We start from the raw sequence: 12,166 nt of genomic DNA on the forward strand, positions 1-12,166 counted from the left end.
GCTCCGTTTCAGTCGAACCTTTTCTGGTGCTGCAGGATACGGGCCCGCCAAAAAAAAAACACACCAGCTGCTGCATTCCTGATTGGCTGGCTGAGAGTGTCGGAGTTGACCTCTTGCTGTTGGCGGTTTAGCTGATTAACCCCTTCCCCTTTCTCTTTGCCGCTGCGGCGCAGAGAGGTTTTTAAGGCCTTGATCACTAAGGGCTGCTGTCGTTTCTTTCCCGCTCGCTGCTTTCCGTGTGCACGCCGTGCTCGGGCCGCGCGGTTTCCTTACCGTTCTTTGTGTGTTTCGAGGAAACGCTCCGGAATTTACTAAAAAAGGGCAGCAACGTCATATTTTAGAGATTTTCAGCTTGCGCCTCGGAAGCTGTCGCAATTGTCCTTCGTTTCGTGTTGAGTCTCCCCGACCCGGCGCCCCGCTTTCTCGGCTTGTTTTTAAGTCCTGCTGTTCCCCAAAATATGTTATTTTTTTTAGTAAGCAATAACCTAGCGCTGTTTAAAAAAGTAGAAATGGAGTTTTTTTGGTCCATTTATGAATTTTACATTGTAACGGGACGAGATCTCTTTGAAATTCCCATCTTTTGTGCTATTTTAACCGGGCGAGCGTTTTAACCCCAACCCCCCCCCGTGGTAAACGTGGTTTTATACAACCTGCACTGTGAGCGCCCGATGCTTTACTTTAGGAATGAAGGGCGCGCTTCTTCTCGAGCTTATCCCGCGCCTGCTTCGTTTGTACAGAATACCCGTAAAGTGTTATTTGCTGTAAAAAAAAAAAGAAGAAATGGTGAATTTTAATAAAATCTCTCGTTTTCGGGGAGTGGGACCGAAGGATGGGGATCTCCGCGTGTCCAGAAAGCGATCGGCTGCCAGCGCGGGGTTTGTCGTTGAGGTCGCGTTTGCTGATTTTGTTGCTTTGTTGAGGACAGGTTGGCTGATGTCATCTCTGTGAACGAATGATGTCACGTTTATTGTCGCCGATGGGGATGACTGAGGATTCATCGTCGGCAGAGAGAAAGGTTTGGGATTTTTTGTGTCCGCAAAAAGGAGGTTTTTTTGTCTCGGGCCGGTGGAAAGTTATTGGGGGTCCGCTGGACCTCCCTTGCCTCTGCTGTAACGGTAACATATACCGGTCTAACAACCTTACCGGCCCCTGCTGTAACGTATGGCCCTCGTGGACATCCCATCTACCACTTGGCAAGCAGAGCCGCTTCACGGACCGGAGAACGAACGAGGCATCCGCCACCATCGTTTCAAGTGACGTCCGAGACCCCCTTTCTTGTATATTTGTGCGAATAATAATAATAACGATTCATTTTATGTCTGTGATTCCAGGGTTAATTAGTGCTTTCGCGGCCTCGGGGGTCGCTTCGCCGTGGCGTAAACGTCTGGCCTGCGCAAAGTGATTGTTTTTCTCATTAAACGGGCTCTGTAGGTATTCTTTCGGACCGCGTTGTACAGTTTAAACGGCCTTAAGCCGAGCCTATCCTGTTTAAGAATGAAGAGTCGGAGGTCCGCGTCCGGCGTGTCTTTGGAGCGGGGGCATAAATGTATATTTAAAGCATTCGGGAGGCAGAAGAAACCGGGGGCGCAAAAGGGATGGAAACGTGTGGATGAGCCCCAAAAATTCCCTTTTAAATGTACACGCTATAAGGCGGCGGCCGGAGCCGCGGCGGTCCCGCAGCCGGTCTGTGAGAGTAGCGGCAGCCTTCCGGTTACCCTCTAATTCAGCCGGTTTTATTTATTTTAATATTCCACACAGGTGCCTGCTCAAAAAATAAAACTCCCACTACTCACAGCAGTGCTTGGCTGGTTCCACGTACGCCGGGCCTCCTCTTTAAAAGTATCCGGAACCGCCGGTCTAGAAGGAGGGGAAGGGATTACCAGTCGCACCCTTTAAAGAAACACGTTTTTTGGGGGGGGCATTTTGAAAAGTCCTGGGTATGGCTGGAAGTCTATAAACCGAGAACAGCCGCGGAACGCAAAGATTTTATTCGCGTGCCGCTGGCTTTAAAAGGGGATTTTTTATTTTTTTTATGACGTTTTTTATGAACTTTGCTGATGCGTAATTTCTTGGGGAATTTTTACGCTTTCAGATAATTCCCGTTCCGTGTGGAATGCGTTCTTTTAGTAATTGGATGAGGATCGAACCTTTAGATGAAGGCAAACTAGGAGCGGATCTTGCAGATAGAATGTGGAATGTTGTCGTTGTTGTCGTTGTTGTCGTTGTCGTTGTTGTTGTTGTCCAGAAGGTCCCAACCGCGTGGAGATCCCGTGGGTTTTATAATAAATGAATGGCGCCCCCACCAACCTGGTACCTGAGGACCCTCCTGGGACGTCTTCAGTATGTGGGGTCACTAAAGGCTGAATTTTATCGAGTGGGCTTCAATGGGACCACTCACAGGTTTCATCAAAAGCCAACCCAACTCCCATCTTTTGTTGTGTTGCCTCACGCGTTCCCTCAAAGCTGAGTTGAGTCGGCAGTCGAGTGGAAGAGGGGGTCGGGTTCCATGATTTCAGCTCCCTGGGTTGGGTCCAGTTGACCCAGAAATGGTGAAAATCCGCAGGAATTAGGCAAGCGCTGGCGGACTGGTTTCTGTAGAACCTGAACCGTGCGATGAGAGACTCCTCGTGTAAAGCGTTGGGGCGCGACAGCATCCGAACGCTCGATGAGAAGGTGGGCTTCTGCTTGAGACCCCCCGTAACACAATTAACAACTCGGAGGTTCGTGAATAGACCTTCGTATAACGGGACCTTAGATCCTTTCACGTCGCCGGTCGTTACGCTTCATTAGTCGGTAGATGTTTGCCGGCCTCCGCCGCGCACGTACAATTTGTAGGGTATGAAGTATTGTGGGATTTTAACCCTTTCACCGCTGATTGTGGGCACCGTTGATGAAACGGGGATCTGATCCGTTCTCGGAGAGGCGTTTTGGGTAAGGTGGGCTGACGTGAAGAGCCGTTATACACCGAGGCGATCGGATACTTGGGCTGCTGGCAGTTTGAGAACAAACTTTTTTTGATAATTGGAATGATGTGACCTCTGTAGAATGTTTTTTTTTTAATATTTAATTCAGATTTAAGGTTAATGCTTTTGCTTCGTGAAGGGCAGCACTCGGTGGTAACATTAAAGCTGTGAGTGAACCTCGGCTGGGATTTCCAGCCAAATAAGGTTTATAAAGTACCCCCTGGTCCTGTCCGACGGGCCGCTAGGGGTGCGTTTACTAAATGAGAGCCTGTGTACGGGGCTTAAAGCTGCTGCTGTATCTGACACTTGTAACGAAACGCATTATTAGAAACGTAATGTCTACATAATATCTACTGGCCCAAACTGTTCACAGAAATAGCTATTTATTCTTGTAAAATGATGTTGTCTGTAGATTTTGCCGGGAACGCTTAATGGACACGTGACGCTAAAGCAGGCGCTGATAGGTTGTTGCCGTAGAATTTTTTTTTTTTACTTTCTGCGACGTTTTATAATATAATAATAATAATAATAATTAAAAAAAAAAAAAACATTTTAAAAAGGCGGATCTGCCAGGGTTGAATTGCTGGACATGCACATAAAGGTACGCTCCGCCTGTTGTATAAACGTTCCGGCCAGCGATTGACTGCAGAGCACAGAGGGAGGTGGTAATTACTGTAGTTACTTTAGTACTTTAATGTGCGGCGATCATTTGTGTGACTGTCCCTTTAATGTTTAATGTCTAAGCGGAACAGCAGCTTTAACTCGGCTGCAGCGCCTGGCATAGTAACCGAAGCTTTCTTGCCTCTGCACGCCGGATCCTTTTTAGGGTTCCTGACCCTCTGTGGCCGCAGGACAGCCTTCAGATTGTTTTATTCTTCTTTCGATATGGGGTAAAGGCTTAGCCTTGGAGTGCCATCAAAGCCTCGTAATACCCCCCCACACCCCCGCGTTTAGGGCCATGTTGCCTGTTTATTTAAAAAGTAAAGCTGTGTCCGTCTGCGGTGCGGCGGCCCTCGCGGTGTCCCCCCCCCCGAGGTCACATGGGACGTTTCATCTCGCTGCACCATGCAGGGTCGTACATGGAGGGCTTCTCCTGCGGAAGGGCTGCCAGCCCCGCACAATGCATGGTTTATACAGCGAGCGGACATTCTGTGTCCTGCTTCTGTAACAAGCCTGGGGGGGCAAAGGGGGCTGTTAAGGCGTCGGGTCACACAGGGATCTCTCCTTGAACCGGACTATTGAGCAGGGGTGCTACAGCGACCCTACCACCCAAAAAAGGGGGATTTGTTCCTGGTTTTTAGGGCGAGGAACCCCCCTCGCTGCAAGCAAAATCGCCCACCCCGCGTTGCCGGTTTTACCCTCTTTATACGTCGCTTTCTTTGGAAATAAATACAATATATAATGTATGATTCCGGTGCAGTGATCTTATCGCCAGGGCAACGAGCGGGAAGTCCCTGCCGATAGGACCATTCCTTTGGTTGCCACGGAGATCGGACCGCTTTCAAAGCTTTGCACCAGAATCCCATTCTTTTATACATAACCGCTTTACTACAACAGCGTGTATGCAGCGCCGCAGCATCTGTCAGCGCTATACGAGGAACGTATACTGGTAACTGCAGCAATAATACAAACTCGGCTGTCCGCCGTCCTTCCGTCCTCTGCTTTCTTCTATCACCCCGAAGCGCCGTTCCATTGCCCTGGCCCTTTTTTTTCTTTTCTTTTTTTTTTTTGCGGGACCGCAGAATAAACCATTGGTAACTTATTGTAGGGTCTTTGATTTCATCGGATCCCTTTTGGTGGAAGGATCCAGTAGACGGAATTTTTATAAAGCGACGAGCCATACGTGTCTCTCGGATTCGTGTTTTTAAGAAGAACTCTTTCAAAAAAAGGGCCGTCAGAAATAATTATTAAGACAAGGGAATTTATAGAGAATATTTATTGAGGTCGTAAAGATTTTATGCATTAAAAATAAAAAATCTACGATGTTTATACCAAAATTCTAAGGTTTTTCACGTCCCTTTTTTTTGTTAAGGGAATTTATTGAATGAGTTGCATCAACTTGTAAACCCAGAAGGGAAAAAAATGTTGGGGGAAAAAAGGGTTTTTTTGGGGACAGATTCTTAAATGGGTGATTTTAAAGTTCTCTATAAGGTGCATGGAGATTTATTAGCTGGGTAAGAGATTTCATGGAAATGGATTATATTGTGCAAAGCTTTGTGTGAACAAATGTAATACATATTCAAATAAAAACTTCACCAAGCCACGTCTGATGATCTGTATTTATTTCCAGCACAAACAATAACTCCTCTTTCTTCAGACGTAAAGAGGCTAAAAAGGGCTATTTACAGCAAGAGCCGTAAAGATGTGGAATCCGTACAGAGACTGCGCTATCAGATCCAACAGAAGCCGTTATATACAGGACAGAAAATATATACCGTAATATGAGGCATATACAGGATATAACGGGTTATAAGGACGGGATTAGTTATACGGGGGGAGAGTATATAATATATAATATGAGGAATATACAGGATATAACGGGTTATAAGGACAGGATTAGTTATACGGGGGGAGAGTATATAATATGAGGAATATACAGGAATATTACGGGTTATAAGGACGGGATTAGTTATACGGGGGGAGAGTGTATAATATATAATATGAATATACAGGAATATTACGGGTTATAAGGACGGGATTAGTTATACGGCCGGAGAGTATATAATATATAATATGAGGAATATACAGGGATATAACGGGTTATAAGGACAGGATTAGTTATACGGCCGGAGAGGATATAATATATAATATGAGGAATATACAGGGATATAACGGGTTATAAGGACGGGATTAGTCATACGGCCGGAGAGTGTATAATATATAATATGAGGAATATACAGGATATAACGGGTTATAAGGACAGGATTATTTATACGGCTGGAGAGTATATAATATATAATATGAGGAATATACAGGGATATAACGGGTTATAAGGACGGGATTAGTTATACGGGGGGAGAGTATATAATATATAATATGAGGAATATAAAGAGATATAACGGGTTATAAGGACGGGATTAGTTATACGGGGGGAGAGTATATAATATGAGGAATATACAGGATATAACGGGTTATAAGGACGGGATTAGTTATACGGCCGGAGAGTATATAATATATAATATGAGGAATATACAGGGATATAATGGGTTATAAGGACGGGATTAGTTATACGGGGGGAGAGTATATAATATATAATATGGGGAATATACAGGATATAACGGGTTATAAGGACGGGATTAGTTATACGGCCGGAGAGTATATAATATATAATATGGGGAATATACAGGATATAACGGGTTATAAGGACGGGATTAGTTATGCGGCCGGAGAGTATATAATATATAATATGAGGAATATACAGGGATATAACGGGTTATAAGGACGGGATTAGTTATGCGGCCCGAGAGTATATAATATATAATATGAGGAATATACAGGGATATAACGGGTTATAAGGAGGGGATTAGTTATACGGGGGGAGAGTATATAATATGAGGAATATACAGGATATAACGGGTTATAAGGACGGGATTAGTTATACGGCCGGAGAGTATATAATATATAATATGAGGAATATACAGGGATATAATGGGTTATAAGGACGGGATTAGTTATACGGGGGGAGAGTATATAATATATAATATGGGGAATATACAGGATATAACGGGTTATAAGGACGGGATTAGTTATACGGCCGGAGAGTATATAATATATAATATGGGGAATATACAGGATATAACGGGTTATAAGGACGGGATTAGTTATGCGGCCGGAGAGTACATAATATATAATATGAGGAATATACAGGGATATAACGGGTTATAAGGACGGGATTAGTTATGCGGCCCGAGAGTATATAATATATAATATGAGGAATATACAGGGATATAACGGGTTATAAGGACGGGATTAGTTATACGAGGGAGAGTATATAATATATAATATGAGGAATATACAGGATATAACTGGTTATAAGGACGGGATTAGTTATACGACCGGAGAGTATATAATATATAATAGGAGGAATATACAGGATATAACAGGTTATAAGGACGGGATTAGTTATAGGCCAGAGAGTATATAATATATAATATGAGGAATATACGGGGATATAACGGGTTATAAGGACGGGATTAGTTCTACGGCCGGAGGGTATATAATATATAATATGAGGAATATACAGGATATAACGGGTTATAAGGACGGGATTAGTTATACGGCCGGAGAGTATATAATATATAATATGAGGAATATACAGGGATATAACGGGTTATAAGGACGGGATTAGTTATACGGAGGGAGAGTATATAATATATAATATAAGGAATATACAGGGATATAACGGGCTATAAGGACGGGATTAGTTATACGGCTGGAGAGTATATAATATATAATATAAGGAATATACAGGGATATAACGGGTTATAAGGACGGGATTAGTTATACGGCCGGAGAGTATATAATATATGAGGAATATACAGGGATATAACGGGTTATAAGGACGGGATTAGTTATACGGCCGGAGAGTATATAATATATAATATGAGGAATATACAGGGATGTAACGGGTTATAAGGACGGGATTAGTTATACGGCCGGAGAGTATATAATATATAATATGAGGAATATACAGCGATATAACGGGTTATAAGGACGGGATTAGTTATACGGCCGGAGAGTATATAATATATAATATAAGGAATATACAGGATATAACGGGTTATAAGGACGGGATTAGTTATACGGCCGGAGAGTATATAATATATAATATGAGGAATATACAGGATATAACGGGTTATAAGGACGGGATTAGTTATACGGCCGGAGAGTATATAATATATAATATGAGGAATATACAGGATATAACGGGTTATAAGGACGGGATTAGTTATACGGCCGGAGAGTATATAATATATAATATGAGGAATATACAGGATATAACGGGTTATAAGGACGGGATTAGTTATACGGCCGGAGAGTATATAATATATAATATGAGGAATATACAGGATATAACGGGTTATAAGGACGGGATTAGTTATACGGCCGGAGAGTATATAATATATAATATGAGGAATATACAGGATATAACGGGTTATAAGGACGGGATTAGTTATACGGTGGGAGAGTATATAATATATAATATGAGGAATATACAGGATATAACGGGTTATAAGGACGGGATTAGTTATACGGAGGGAGAGTAAATAATATATAATATGAGGAATATACAGGGATATAACGGGCTATAAGGACGGGATTAGTTATACGGCTGGAGAGTATATAATATATAATATGAGGAATATACAGGATATAACTGGTTATAAGGACGGGATTAGTTATACGACCGGAGAGTATATAATATATAATAGGAGGAATATACAGGATATAACAGGTTATAAGGACGGGATTAGTTATAGGCCAGAGAGTATATAATATATAATATGAGGAATATACAGGATATAACAGGTTATAAGGACGGGATTAGTTATAGGCCAGAGAGTATATAATATATAATATGAGGAATATACGGGGATATAACGGGTTATAAGGACGGGATTAGTTCTACGGCCGGAGGGTATATAATATATAATATGAGGAATATACAGGATATAACGGGTTATAAGGACGGGATTAGTTATACGGCCGGAGAGTATATAATATATAATATGAGGAATATACAGGGATATAACGGGTTATAAGGACGGGATTAGTTATACGGAGGGAGAGTATATAATATATAATATAAGGAATATACAGGGATATAACGGGCTATAAGGACGGGATTAGTTATACGGCTGGAGAGTATATAATATATAATATAAGGAATATACAGGGATATAACGGGTTATAAGGACGGGATTAGTTATACGGCCGGAGAGTATATAATATATGAGGAATATACAGGGATATAACGGGTTATAAGGACGGGATTAGTTATACGGCCGGAGAGTATATAATATATAATATGAGGAATATACAGGGATGTAACGGGTTATAAGGACGGGATTAGTTATACGGCCGGAGAGTATATAATATATAATATGAGGAATATACAGCGATATAACGGGTTATAAGGACGGGATTAGTTATACGGCCGGAGAGTATATAATATATAATATAAGGAATATACAGGATATAACGGGTTATAAGGACGGGATTAGTTATACGGCCGGAGAGTATATAATATATAATATGAGGAATATACAGGATATAACGGGTTATAAGGACGGGATTAGTTATACGGCCGGAGAGTATATAATATATAATATGAGGAATATACAGGATATAACGGGTTATAAGGACGGGATTAGTTATACGGCCGGAGAGTATATAATATATAATATGAGGAATATACAGGATATAACGGGTTATAAGGACGGGATTAGTTATACGGCCGGAGAGTATATAATATATAATATGAGGAATATACAGGATATAACGGGTTATAAGGACGGGATTAGTTATACGGCCGGAGAGTATATAATATATAATATGAGGAATATACAGGATATAACGGGTTATAAGGACGGGATTAGTTATACGGTGGGAGAGTATATAATATATAATATGAGGAATATACAGGATATAACGGGTTATAAGGACGGGATTAGTTATACGGAGGGAGAGTAAATAATATATAATATGAGGAATATACAGGGATATAACGGGCTATAAGGACGGGATTAGTTATACGGCTGGAGAGTATATAATATATAATATGAGGAATATACAGGATATAACGGGTTATAAGGATGGGATTAGTTATACGGCCGGAGAGGATATAATATATAATATGAGGAATATACAGGATATAACGGGTTATAAGGACGGGATTAGTTATACGGCCGGAGAGTATATAATATATAATATGAGGAATATACAGGATATAACGGGTTATAAGGACGGGATTAGTTATACGGGGGGAGAGTATATAATATATAATATGAGGAATATACAGGATATAACGGGTTATAAGGACGGGATTAGCTATACGGCTGGAGAGTATATAATATATAATATGAGGAATATACAGGGATATAACGGGTTATAAGGACGGGATTAGTTATACGGCCGGAGAGTATATAATATATAATATGAGGAATATACAGGGATATAACGGGTTATAAGGACGGGATTAGTTATACGGCCGGAGAGTATATAATATATAATATGAGGAATATACAGGGATATAACGGGTTATAAGGACGGGATTAGTTATACGGCCGGAGAGTATATAATATATAATATGAGGAATATACAGGATATAACGGGTTATAAGGATAGGATTAGTTATACGGCCGGAGAGTATATAATATATAATATGAGGAATATACAGGATATAACGGGTTATAAGGACGGGATTAGTTATACGGCCGGAGAGTATATAATATATAATATGAGGAATATACAGGATATAACGGGTTATAAGGACGGGATTAGTTATACGGCCGGAGAGTATATAATATATAATATGAGGAATATACAGGATATAACGGGTTATAAGGACGGGATTAGTTATACGGGGGGAGAGTATATAATATATAATATGAGGAATATACAGGGATATAACGGGTTATAAGGACGGGATTAGTTATACGGGGGAGAGTATATAATATATAATATGAGGAATATACAGGATATAACGGGTTATAAGGACGGGATTAGTTATACGGAGGGAGAGTAAATAATATATAATATGAGGAATATACAGGGATATAACGGGCTATAAGGACGGGATTAGTTATACGGCTGGAGAGTATATAATATATAATATGAGGAATATACAGGGATGTAACGGGTTATAAGGACGGGATTAGTTATACGGCCGGAGAGTATATAATATATAATATATAATATGAGGAATATACAGCGATATAACGGGTTATAAGGACGGGATTAGTTATACGGCCGGAGAGTATATAATATATAATATAAGGAATATACAGGATATAACGGGTTATAAGGACGGGATTAGTTATACGGGGGGAGAGTATATAATATATAATATGGGGAATATACAGGATATAACGGGTTATAAGGACGGGATTAGTTATACGGCCGGAGAGTATATAATATATAATATGAGGAATATACAGGATATAACGGGTTATAAGGACGGGATTAGTTATACGGCCGGAGAGTATATAATATATAATATAAGGAATATACAGGGATATAACGGGTTATAAGGACGGGATTAGTTATACGGAAGGGGGAAAGAATAAAAAATAATATAATATGAGGAATATACAGGGATGTAACGGGTTGTAAGGACGGGATTAGTTATACGGCCGGAGAGTATATAATATATAATATGAGGAATATACAGGATATAACGGGTTATAAGGACGGGATTAGTTATACGGGGGGAGAGTATATAATATATAATATGAGGATTATACAGGGATATAACGGGTTATAAGGACGGGATTAGTTATACGGCCGGAGAGTATATAATATATAATATGAGGAATATACAGGATATAACGGGTTATAAGGACGGGATTAGTTATACGGGATGGAGAGTATATAATATATAATATGAGGAATATACAGGGATATAACGAGTTATAAGGACGGGATTAGTTATACGGCCGGAGAGGATATAATATATAATATGAGGAATATACAGGGATATAACGGGTTATAAGGACGGGATTAGTTATACGGGGGGAGAGTATATAATATATAATATGAGGAATATAAAGAGATATAACGGGTTATAAGGACGGGATTAGTTATACGGCCGGAGAGTATATAATATATAATATGAGGAATATACAGGGATATAACGGGTTATAAGGACGGGATTAGTTATACGGCCGGAGAGTATATAATATATAATATGAGGAATATACAGGATATAACGGGTTATAAGGACGGGGTTAGTTATACGGCCGGAGAGTATATAATATATAATATGAGGAATATACAGGGATATACCGGGTTATAAGGACGGGATTAGTTATACGGGGGGAGAGTATATAATATATAATATGAGGAATATACAGGATATAACGGGTTATAAGGAGGGGATTAGTTATACGGGGGGAGAGTGTATAATATATAATATGAGGAATATACAGGATATAACGGGTTATAAGGACGGGATTAGTTATACGGGGGGAGAGTATATAATA

The sequence above is a fragment of the Spea bombifrons genome, chromosome 9 (genome assembly GCF_027358695.1).
Source record: "Spea bombifrons isolate aSpeBom1 chromosome 9, aSpeBom1.2.pri, whole genome shotgun sequence".
Classification (NCBI taxonomy): domain Eukaryota; kingdom Metazoa; phylum Chordata; class Amphibia; order Anura; family Pelobatidae; genus Spea; species Spea bombifrons.